Below are 12915 nucleotides of genomic sequence, written 5' to 3' on the forward strand. Positions count from 1 at the left end.
CTTAGGGACGTGGGATTGGAAAATGTAGCTATCATGGTACTGTCTTTTTTACCAGTGTTTCAAACTCTTTTTAAAGAAAATTGAGATCCATTGTCTTATATAGTACTTCTGAAATGCCCTATATTGATTTCCAGTTTACAAAAAGTATTGGCAAAAATAGTCTTTTAGGCAGAGTTCATTGTGACATTTCAAAGTTTAGTTTTAATTAAACAGCTGAACCAAAAATTATTAATGTTATAGAAAGGCTTTATAAAAATATCCCAAGTGATTAAAGTTTCAGGCCTAAAAACTTTTACTTATTCATTTATAGAAATTCTAAAGGAACTATGGCAGTGTAAAATGGCATTTTTGCTTTTAGTTTCTATGGTATGTGCCTTTTATAAATGTTAACATTTGTAATGTCATATTATAAATATTTCTGATATTCAAAAATAACTCAGAATTCATGTTAAAAAAGAAAAAGCTAAATTCTTCATTTTAAGGTCATTCTGTAACCTCATAAAAGTTTATGCTGAAATCTTCAATAATTCAGGGACAGACAAACTTTTTGTTCATGGTGGGTTCTTCAGCCCACTGTGTTTCATACCAGCTAAATCTAATCTGTTTCCTCTGGGCCAGAGCATCAGAATCCTACGGATATTTGTTCAGAAGCAAGGCTGCAGGATGGAATGTCAATGTACTCATTGCAACGTTTGGATTTTTGTCTAATGGACTTCTCAATGTTGAAGAACTCCTGCATCGATCTTAATCTTTCATAACAATCTCTATCTGAACCTCTTCTGTACAAAAACACTCACGATTATTTGGCACACAATTCAGCTCATCCTATCCATCCTACTGCAGCTAGACTACAAAGAGAAGCCAGTGAGGAAACAAAAATCAAAAGTTTAATGAAATGAATAGCCCACATGGCTTCAAAGAGAAGAAGCCTGGACTTAAACGGAGAAGGATGGATACATAATTTTTCCTTAACTTTATTGATAGGAGAGAAATTTCAGAATAACATGCCTTGGTATTGAAAAGAGTTAAGATTGGCACTTCTGGCCTTTAACCGTTGGATTTATCTAAACTTAGCCAATTCTTTTTGGCCTCAATGACATCATCTGAATCGTGACATAAAGGGTTGGACTACTGCTGACATTAATGGTTTATGATTCTAACAGTAAAAGTGATCATAATAACTTGGTGAGTATTAGTTATCATGAGAAAGTTATTAGTGATTTGTTGTTAGTGATCTACTATAGTTAACTATTCATGCTGTATTGTATATTTAGGCAAGTCCTTAAAAGTTCTCATCATAAAAAATATTGTAACTATGTGATGTGTTCACTAAACTTATTCTGGAAAACATATTATTTATACATATGGCTATACCTAATATATACATATATAAAATCATGTTACATACCTGAAACATATCCACTGTTATATGTTGATTATATCTCAGCAAAGCTGGGGAAAAATGCTACTTTTTGCCAACAGTGCCTTGTGGGGAGAGCTCATAATCAATATACTGTCCCACTATTTTAAATAGACTCTGGTAATATAAGTTGAATTAAACTTTCTACCGGTTTTATCTTTTTTTACTGTGAGGTATACTTACAGAGAATACACGGAGCCTTCATAGAGTCTAATCAATAATTATTCAGTGACCACTAGTGTGATAATCAGGTTAGAAACAAAACATCACTGACACCCAGATCCCCACCCACATATCCTATTCCAATCACATCTCTTTCATCCTCATACAGGTAGTCATCACCCTGAACTTATAGTAGTAATTTTCATGTTATCTTAATCATGTTATCCCTGCATACTTGATCTAAACAATACAGCTTAGTTTTACTTATTTTTGAAATTTGGATAAATGAAACTATTTTCTGTTCCTTTCTGCTATACAATTTGATAAAGTATAATACTTGGAAAACTGACCCACAGCGGATCTTTCATTTTAATTGCCATTTCATATTCTACAACATGACTATATCACACTTATTTATCCATTCTGCGACTGAGGAACATTCAGGTTGAATCCAATTTGGGGATATATGAAACAATGATGTTATGAACTTATTTTCCCTTACAGCCTGCAGCACACAGCCATACATTTCTCTGGAACATATATTTCACGGTGGAATGCGGGGTCATAGATTAGGCGTACCTTAGCTGGTAATACCGCACCATTTTGCAAGGTGGTTTTGCCAATTTCTACACTTATCAATGGTACATGCACATTCCTGAGAGCTCTGTCACTACCTAACTGTATATTACTTAGGCTATCATACTCATTTGCTCTTCCATCAGTCCACTCATTCATTTGATAACTTCTAAGATTATCTATGCCCCAGTTTGCTAGGAACAAGGAATAGAAAGATGAATACATGAGACACTCTTTCACCGTGTCCATTATAAAATGAAATAATGATAAACAAATCCTTCATGCACGTCAGGATTTAAATTTCTATCAGCACCCTGGCTGGCGATAAACTAGGAATATGATTTTTCAGGAAAGAATCTTATTGCAGAGGTAAAGAATCTAAGGCATCATCATGATCATGATTAACATCATACTCAGCCTGGAGACGGAGAAGGCGATGGCACCCCACTCCAGTACTCTTGCCTGGAAAATCCTATGGACGGAGGAACCTGGTAGGCTGCAGTCCATGGGGTTGCGAAGAGTCAGACACAACTGAGTGACTTCACTTTCACTTTTCACTTTCATGCATTGGAGAAGGAAATGGCAACCCACTCCAGTGTTCTTGCCTGAAGAATCCCAGGGACGGGGGAGCCTGGTGGGCTGCCGTCTATGGGGTCCCACAGAGTCAGACACTACTGAAGCAACTTAGCATCAGCATCAGCCTGGAGAAATATCAACAACCTCAGATATGCAGATGATACCACCTTAATGGCAGAAAGTGAAGAGGAACTAAAGAGCCTCTTGATGAAGCTGAAAGAGGTGAGTGAAAAGCTGGTTTAAAACTCAACATTCAAAAAATGATTCTGGCATCTGGTCCCATCACTTCATGGCAAATAGAAGGGGAAAAAAGTAGAAACAGTGGGGATTTTACTTTCTTGAGCTCCAAAATCACTGTGGATGGTGACTGCAGCCATGAAATTAAAAGATGCTTGCTCCTTGGAAGGAAAGCTATGGCAAACCTAGACAGCATATTAAAAAACAGAGACATTACTTTGCCAACAAAGGTCCATATAGTCAAAGCTATGGCTATTTTCAGGAGTCATATATGGAGGTGAGAGTTGGGCCACAAAGAAGGCTAAGCACGGAAGAATTGATGCTTTAGAACTGTGGTGCTGAAGAAGATGCTTAAGAGTCCCTTGGACAGCAAGGATATCAAACCAGTCAATCCTAAAGGAAATCAACCCTAACTATTCATTCACTGGAAGGACTGATACTGAAGCTCCAATACTTTGGCCACCTGATGCAAAGAGCCGACTCATTGGAAAAGACCCCCATGCTGGGAAAGATTGAAGGCAAAAGGAGAAGAAGGCAGCAGAGGATGAGATGGTGAGATAACATCACCAACTGAATAGACATGAATTTGAGCAAACTCTAGGAAACAGTGAAAGACAGGGAAGCCTGGCATGCTGCAGTCCACAGGGTCGTAAAGAGTCGGACACAGCTTAGCAACTGCCAACAACAGCACCAGTTCAAGCTGCTTCACTTCTGTTATGTTGATTTGGGATGTACATATTATATGGGGAATAATATGCTTCTTCAATGTCACAGGAAACAACTCCTAGATAGTTGCTTTGCAGGGTGAAGGTGAAAGAGGAGAGTGAAAAGCTGGTTTAAAACTCAACATTCAAAAAACGAAGATTATGGCATCTGGTCCCATCTGGTCCCATCCCAGGTTGCATGTCTTACCCTGACAAATCACAAATCAAATGAATAAAAGGTACCTCAAAGCAGCAATAAATGGTATATTACACTTCATGTCAGAATAATATTTAATCGGTTCAGTTTTTAAGTAGTCTTTAATTCTGATTTCATTTAAATTCAATGGACACACTTTTCTGAGTGCTTCTGTTTTTACACATGCATCTAATTTGTGCACATAATTACAAAATTAGTGCATATAAGTCATGTACAAAAGCATTGAATCATTATAGCTTTGGTACTCAGATACAAATATACATTTGTGTGAATAAATGCGAATGAAAAATGAAGAAGAACCAAAGAAAATCTGGTGCTGAATATCAAATAAAAGACCATGCAGCAGAGCAAATTCTCTTATTCCCACACTAATTTGCCAGAGGAGTTAATTCTGATAACCCACTTCTGGCAGTAGTCTGCACAGCATGCAACTGGAAAATTATATATCATCTTAAGATGTATGAGAAAGTGAATTTTTCTCAACCTTATTACTACATTGTTCTTAATCCTTTAAAACCCATATTATCTGAGATGAATGCTTCCTTTAAATAGGTGGCTTTTTTCCCCTTTGGTGGGATTCATCTAATAGTCCATGGTGGGCCTTTGAACCTGGGCAGACTCTCTTGGTTATTCTGTGTAACTCATCACTGCATTACATCAAGAAAAAAATGAAAAAAGTCTGAATCACATACAAAATAACAACTAAAGCAGTTGCTGCCTTCAAATTTAGTTGAAAGTGGTAAATGGCAACTGCCAACGGAATGTATAAAGCTCCCAGTTTTGGATCTGCACTCAATACAGGACACAAACAGCAGGGTTCTGTCTGCCAGGGACAAATAAAGACTCTGCAGGCTTTGTCAAGTGCCTATCATCCACAGAGGTTGCCAGCGCTGTTTACAGTCACAAATACAAATTATTTACTGCAGCATATTAAGTAATAGGGTAGATTTATTGTAGCAGGAGAGGCTGATAAAACCACTGGCAAGATGTAGCTTTCAGAAGTAAACAAATTAACCAGAAGGAGCAGCTGGGTAAAGAAGTGCAGGCATATGTGTGTGCATTTGGTGAAAACGCAATGCTGACTTCAAAATGATGGGCAAAGAATTCTCTTCCTTCTTCTCTGCTCACCCCAAGGCACAGATTCTTAACAGGATACATTCAAATTTCATTGTCTATCTGCTGTTGGAAACTAGGTGTAATATACGTAAGTCTTCTATTACCACTCATAAGTCCACTATCCTTCACAAAGACCCTCTTGGCTATAAAGGAGACTGGCTGTTACAGAAGTGTATATTTTCATTGTCAGCTATAGAAAAATGAGCAGGGGATGAAAAGAGCCCTAGTGCTTCCAGACTGGCTTGTCTCAATCTAAATATGGCTTGCAAAATATTTTTGCTTCATCATTTTGGAAATCACTACACACACAACACACATTCTGTAGACAACACTTTTGAAAGTTTCAAGTTGGAAAAAAAAAGACTCTTCCTCGGATTACATAATTTTAATTATGTCTTCCTTCTGGCATTTTAGCAGGTGGCATTTCAGTGATCAATGAATCTCTGGCATCTGGGCTTCCCTGTATATTTTGCTAGTCTGCCAGTCCACTGTTCTAGAATTACATTATTGTCACCATCATTTTTAGATGCCTATAAAAACCAGGTCTTCTGGCACATTTATTCATTTTGTAGCATGAGCATTATCCCAAATTCTCTTATATCTTATTCTTAGGGAACAAAATAGGAAATTCTGTTCCAAAATTTTTTTCTTTTCCTATTTGATTCCACTTAAGACCCTCTCACTTACAGCATGTGTGGTACTCAAGACAGACTGGAAGAGACACATCAAAGCAAAAAACTAAAGGTGTCAGACACCAATAAATTGTCACGGAATGATTAGAGATGCCAAATGTGCCTGGGAAAAGGTGACACCTGGATATTTCAAACCATTCCCATCCTGCACACTGACACCTGGATATTTCAAACCATCCCCATCCTGCACACTGATACTTGGTGTATACCTTTGGCTTCTGTCTTGCTTGAAACATGTTGTCACGTCTACCACCTCATCTGATCTTCACAGTATTCTTGTGAGTTTGGCAGAAAAGCCACTCATTCGATGTTTATTATCTCTTATGTGCCAGGCACTGTTCTTGGCACTAGGAACACAGAGAGAAACAAATTAGATGCTCCTATTTTAAGGGAAGGGGTTTATATTCTAGACATTATCACTGCCAATCTGCAAATGTGGAAACAGCAGTGCCAAGAATGAAAGGTCCAAGGAAGCAGCTGTAGGGATATAACTAGTAATCAAGTTTTTTGGGTCTTGTTTGTGGTTCACAGGTTACTCATAATCCTCTTTGAATTAGTACTAATTGCTGCAAAGAATAACAGTCACAAGCCTTGGGCAGAAATATTCAGTTTGTTTATCTGAAAGGAAACCTTCAGACTTGCTTAACAATGTATCATGTACACTTTTAAAGGCTCTTTCAGTTCATTTCAGTCGCTCAGTTGTGTCTGACTCTTTGCAACCCCATGAATCGCAGCATGCCAGGCCTCCCTGTCCATCACCAACTACCGGAGTTCACTCAGACTCACGTCCATCGAGTCAGTGATGCCATCCAGCCATCTCATCCTCTGTCGTCCCCTTCTCCTCCTGCCCCCAATCCCTCCCAGCATCCGAGTCTTTTCCAATGAGTCAACTCTTCGCATGAGGTGGCCAAAGTACTGGAGTTTCAGCTTTAGCATCGTTCCTTCCAAAGAACACCCAGGGCTGATCTCCTTTAGAATGGACTGGTTGGATCTCCTTGCAGTCCAAGGGACTCTCAAGAGTCTTCTCCAACACCACAGTTCAAAAGTATCAGTTCTTTGGCACTCAGCTTTCTTCACATCTTTACAAAGATTTTAAATGATTCATTTTACTGGAGAGAAATTTGTATTTGGTTTAATACAAATTTTTCTTATTTGTATTTGGTTTAATGCACAAACTAGTCTCAACTGGTTGAAAGCAGAAAGAAAATTATTTTGCACCAAGTCTCCTTCATAAATCTCTATATATCGTCCTTCCTTTCTGGTTGCTTTCTGGTATAGCAGAGATCAGTCTGGTTTAATGTAATCACTCAGCCAGTTAAAAATTTCTGTCCTTCGTTCAGCTGAAGCTTGGACTCAACGCCCCCTTGTGAACAGGGGTGCCATCAACTTCTTTACTCCCCACCCTTGGCTATTCTAGGCTTTTTACCCATTAACAGAGCTGCCTCTGGATCCCTCAGGTTGGACTAGAGAAACAAAGAAGCAAAAATCCAATAGATATCACTTGACTGATAGATGAATAGCCTAATATCTTTTGATTTTAGATTGGTCTATATCAAATCTATTGATATTTAGATTTTGATATCTGAATGCTGCTTTTCCTCTTCTAGAATGCTTTTGGGATTTTTAGATTGCTGTTGGTGGGGTTTTTCCAGCTATAATTCTCTGACATAAGTTGTCTCCTCTGGCTTATGCTTCTGTGCTTTTCCTCGGGCCCATCTTGCAATAATTTATCCCACATCACTTTCTCAGTATACCTCACCCCTAAACTCTTGGGTGGGGATCACTTCAAGATGACCTAAACCTGGCTCTCTTCTATAGAGTCCACATCAGGCTCATGGGGGAAGCACATCTTTGCCCTGCCATTCAGTGGAAGGGGAGACCATCCCAGAAGCAGAGCTCCCGGCTCTACCACACGTGCTTAGTACCCACATGCCAGACAGTGCACTGCCACACCATTAGGAGCTCCATCTCTAATTTTTTCCTTTGTGCACCAGTACCCAGAATGATGCTCTACTTGTAGTCCATTATATCATTCTACTCAATAAGTACTGAATGACTTATTTTCACATTATCAAAGATTAGCACTTAACTATGTCTAGTAGGTGATATTACTATAAGTCATTTTTGATAATATTCTAACACCAAATGACATCCCTTTCTATTTCCTACCATAACTCTGCCTATGCCCTTCTTCTACTTTATGTATAAAGTAGTTGTGGAAGCTAGGACTTAACCCAGTGTGCATCATTTGTCCTTCAAAGAAGGTTTAGAGCAATGACTACACGTATTCTGAGACTGAGTCTATGTATAACTACTAAGATGGACCCAGCTAAGACAGTTCATGTGATTTGCAAAGCCAGTCATCATGGAAGATATGGACTGCAATGGCCATGCTGGGCATGAGGTAATTTATATGTATTTCAAAATACTTTAGAGATGCAAAGGACATATCTGAGTTAGGCAGCACTCACTAGTCTTCACTGGGGCTAACCCCAGAATATAGTGAATTTTTTCTAGTATTTGGATCTGTCCTTGTTTTTTAGAAACATACTATGTCTTCATACAAACAACCTGTATCATCTCTGATAACTCTAGGTTGAACTAGACATTTCTGAACTTAACTATTAGCCCCGCATTACTTTCAGTTCATCTAGTAAATTTACACTATTTCTGCTTTTTTGTTAATTTTTGTGGTTACCATTCATTAGTTGGCCAAATCATCTATCCATTATTCACCAGTTTAAGTGGAAAATCATTGACACTGACCTTTAGTGAGTATGCTAAGGGCACATTCTAGGATTTCATCAGATACTAATTTTGTCATTTCAAACAATGGATAGCACATAAGAAATACTGATGCTGATTCATGGAACACTGACATGAATTTTGGATCAATTCTCAATCTGTTATATATATATATATATATTTATACATATATAATATATGTATTTATATAAATATATATGTATTTATATAAATACATATATATATATTTTTTAAACACTGCTACAAAAACCTTCAGTTTGCTCTAGAGTTTCACTTGGAGTTATGTTCTAAGGGACAGATGAAACCCAGGTATCAGTTTGCTGGGAATAATCTTATAGGAAGTATTCTATTAGGGCTTCCCTGGTGGCTCAGACGGTAAAAGCGTCTGCCTGAAATGCTGGAGACCCAGGTTTGATCCCTGGGTCAGGAAGATCCCCTGGAGAAGTAAATGGCAAGCCACTCTGGTACTCTTGCCTGGAAGTTCATTGGACTGGAGCCTGATGGGCTTCAGTCCCTGGGGGCACAGAGTCGGACACAACTGAGTGACTTCACTTTCACTTTAAATCCTCAGAACAAATCCCACAGGAAAACAAAAAACAATATGTTTTGTTTAACTACTATGGTTTTAGAATTGTTTTAGTTCACTCTGATAATCTCAGGTGATGTATGTAGCATTGTTGGAATCTGCTGGGAAATAACATTATTATCAGACTCATTGGTTTTGACACAGTCAGGCCCACGGGACTGTTTCTGATTAAAGGTGGTGAACAAGGTCAACAGTCAGTGAAAACAGGAAGTACAATCTTCATTGTGTGCTTCCAGAGCTGAAGAGACTACAACAGATTAACTCAGGTATGATTTAAAATTTTTCATTCTTTGAGTATGAATGATAATATGAATAAAGGTATTCTGTCCCAACATCCCCCTGCTGATCATCCCAGATATTTCACCTCATATCAGTCCTCCACATTTTCTAAATTCCTATGGTATTTGCTTCTATTACACATTTTAGCAATTTAATGATATCTATTATTATCTCACACACAGACTCTGCTTATGGGCAGAGGAATATGTCTCATACATTTTCTGTATTTTTCATGGTGCCTAGTTTCATGCTAGACAACTAGAAGGCATCTAATAAATACTTGCTTATCAGTAGTATGTACAATACCAAACATTCTTAGGAAGAAGAAACTGGATTTAAATATTGTCTTTTGCAGGCAAAGACTAAGCACTAACATCAAGTAGGTGCTCCATGCTTTAAATAATTTTCCCAATTTTTCTGTGTGATCATATTTGAAAGCACAGTAGCTCCTAATACATTATATTCTAGGTCTTATTTAGTTCTTTATTTGATAAGATTATAGCTCTCCTTTTCATTTAGATACATTGCCCTGAACTGTGGTTACGCTTTTTTTTTTTTCCTTCTAGAATTCTTAAACCAGAGTCCACTGAGTCACTTTCCTAATGATTTTTTTATCCTGGAAAAGTAAGAAAACCGTTAAACACATAGAGTCATCTCATTCCTGCAGTAGGACACTGACAGCAACCACAGCACCCAGGGGCTGGGTGGTATCTGCCACTCACCAAAAGCAAACACAAAATGTTCGCCAATGGAGTAACAGCCACCACGGCAACTGCACTTTTCAATCAAATAACCTGCATCTCCAAGCTCAGATGGGCAGAAAAGAGAGGAGGAGGAGGAAGAAAAAGTGGGAAAGTAGCCTCAGCTCTAGCCCTTGGTAAAGTCACAGCCTTGTTTATGACAGAAAGTCAGGAACCACTACCAAATACAAATTCCATTCTACAACTCACTTTGAGGTCACTGGGCTCTATGGAAGCTCTGCAGTATCACTTAAGGCAATGGAAAATTGGTTTTCTCTGGCTCTGAGGTGACTAGCTTCTCCCCTGCTAAGTTTTCTTTAACCACCATAGAAAAGACATTTGTTCTTCTTTCTTATCATTCTTTCCCTTCACTTCAGCCCTACATCTCTACGTCTTGTTGCCCTCAAGGTTTTAAAGACAACGTTAGACTTTGCATCAAGTTGTTTTCCTTTTAAGTCACAGCTTCCACACCTACACTGAAGGAGAGAAAGTAAAAGAAAGTAGGAGTAGTCAGACAGCTAATTCACACATTTCTAGAGATCTGAACTTTCCAGAAGCACTTGAAAAGCACAGGGCCTCAGAGCTGTGTGCCACTTACAGCATCAGTGGCATGATGGAGACAAATGTGATTCCTGAAAATGTCTTCAACCAAAAGAGCACAGTGGCCACAAGGTGCAGGTCCAAAATGGAAATAAATCATAGGCAAATTCTAAGTGAATACTAAACTATGACCCAAATCTGCCATTTTCAGGAGCTAAAAACTCTTCTGCTGAACGGCAAAACACACGGACTTTTGTAACCACAATAAATAGTGCTTACCATCAAGAGAGCATCAGAAGCTGCTACTGCGATATACTGATCATGCCATGGAATTCATATCTTACACTTATTAGACCAAGGTCTACACAATGTTCATTAGAGCACTGAGTCACCACTGCAATAGGAAAACCATCATTTTGCCAGAGAACTTAGTATTTGCTTGAGCAGTTAATACTTTGAATAATCATGACCATGAATTTTTGTGATTCACTGGGCCTAATGGGTTAACTAAAATCATGTAGCTATTCACCATGATTAGACTAACTAATAATGGTAAGACTAACCATTATTCTTGACGCCATCCTTCAATGGTGGGCCAATGAGTCCTAGAAATTTCAAGGAAAACCCTAAATAATACTATTTTCCTCTAATTATTTCTTAAGAGATCACAGATGCTAACTTCACAGTTGATTGACTATGTAAGTCTGGCCACATGATGTAACCACTCTCAGATGCAGTTTCTAATCTGTAAAAGGAATGGGGGGGTGGGAGTGTAAAATATATCTATCTCATTGGGTTGCTACAAAATTAAACAAGATAATTCATGTAAGACATGTAATGAACACTCAGGAAGTGTGGATTTCTTTCTCACTTGAAAAGCATTAAATGTATCAGTTCAGTTGTTCAGTCATGTCCAACTCTTCGCGACCCCATGAATCTCAGCACGCCAGGCCTCCCTGTCCATCACCAACTACCGGAGTTCACTCAGACTCACGTCCATCGAGTCAGTGATGCCATCCAGCCATCTCATCCTCTGTCGTCCCCTTCTCCTCCTGCCCCCAATCCCTCCCAGCATCAGAGTCTTTTCCAATGAGTCAACTCTTCGCATGAGGTGGGCAAAGTACCGGAGTTTCATCTTTAGCATCATTCCTTCCAAAGAAACCCCAGGGCTGATCTCTTTCAGAATGGACTGGTTGGATCTCCTTGCAGTCCAAGGGACTCTCAAGAGTCTTCTCCAACACCACAGTTCAAAAGCATCAATTCTTCAGTGCTCAGCCTTCTTCACAGTCCAACTCTCACATCCATACATGACCACTGGAAAAACCATAGCCTTGACTAGATGAACCTTTGTTGGCAAAGTAATATCTCTGCTTTTGAATAAGCTATCTAGGTTGGTCATAACTTTCCTTCCAAGGAGTAAGCGTCTTTTAATTTCATGGCTGCAGTCACTATCTGCAGTGATTTTGGAGCCCAGAAAAATAAAGTCTGACACTGTTTCCACTGTTTCCCCATCTATTTCCCATGAAGTGATGGGACCAGATGTCATGATTTTCGTTTTCTGAATGTTGAGCTTTAAGCCAACTTTTTCACTCTCCTCTTTCACTTTCATCAAGAGGCTTTTGAGTTCCTCTTCACTTTCTGCCATAAGGGTGGTGTCATCTGCATATCTGAGGTGATTGATATTTCTCTCGGCATACTTGATTCCAGCTTGTGCTTCTTCCAGCCCAGCACTTCTCATGATGTACTCTGCATATAAGTTAAATAAACAGGGTGACAATATACAGGCTTGACGTACTCCTTTTTCTATTTGGAACCAGTCTGTTGTTCCATGTCCAGTTCTAACTGTTGCTTCCTGACCTGCATACAAATTTCTCAAGAGGCAGGTCAGGTGGTCTGATATTCCCATCTCTTTCAGAATTTTCCACAGTTTATTGTGATCCACATAGTCAAAGGCTTTGGCATAGTCAATAAAGCAGAAATAGATGTTTTTCTGGAACTCTCTTGCTGTTTCCATGATCCAGTGGATGTTGGTAATTTGATCTCTGGTTCCTCTGCCTTTTCTAAAACCAGCTTGAACATCAGGAAGTTCACAGTTCACATATTGCTGAAGCCTGGCTTGGAGAATTTTGAGCATTACTTTACTAGCGTGTGAGATGAGTGCAATTGTGCGGTAGTTTGAGCATTGTTTGGCATTGCCCTTCTTTGGGATTGGAATGAAAACTGACCTTTTCTAGTCCTGTGGCCACTGCTGAGTTTTCCAAATTTGCTGGCATATTGAGTGCAGCACTTTCACAGCATCATCTT

At 38.9% G+C, this 12915-nt stretch overlaps 1 long non-coding RNA gene across 5 annotated transcripts in view; it reads right to left on the minus strand.

Annotated features, from left to right (window-relative positions):
• Positions 1-12915, minus strand: part of LOC105002365 — a 574024-nt gene that overhangs the window by 424784 nt on the left and 136325 nt on the right. For 4 of the 5 annotated variants that reach the window (XR_826945.1, XR_826941.1, XR_826944.1 and 1 more), the window contains exon 1: positions 5910-6411. The exons of the other annotated variant lie outside the window; for it this stretch is intronic. This is a non-coding gene — a long non-coding RNA (uncharacterized LOC105002365). Of the gene's footprint in view, positions 1-5909; positions 6412-12915 lie in introns of those variants that run through there. 5 annotated transcript variants of the gene reach the window in all.

Source organism: Bison bison, unplaced genomic scaffold, assembly GCF_000754665.1.
Source record: "Bison bison bison isolate TAMUID 2011002044 unplaced genomic scaffold, Bison_UMD1.0 scf7180017864452, whole genome shotgun sequence".
NCBI lineage: Eukaryota > Metazoa > Chordata > Mammalia > Artiodactyla > Bovidae > Bison > Bison bison.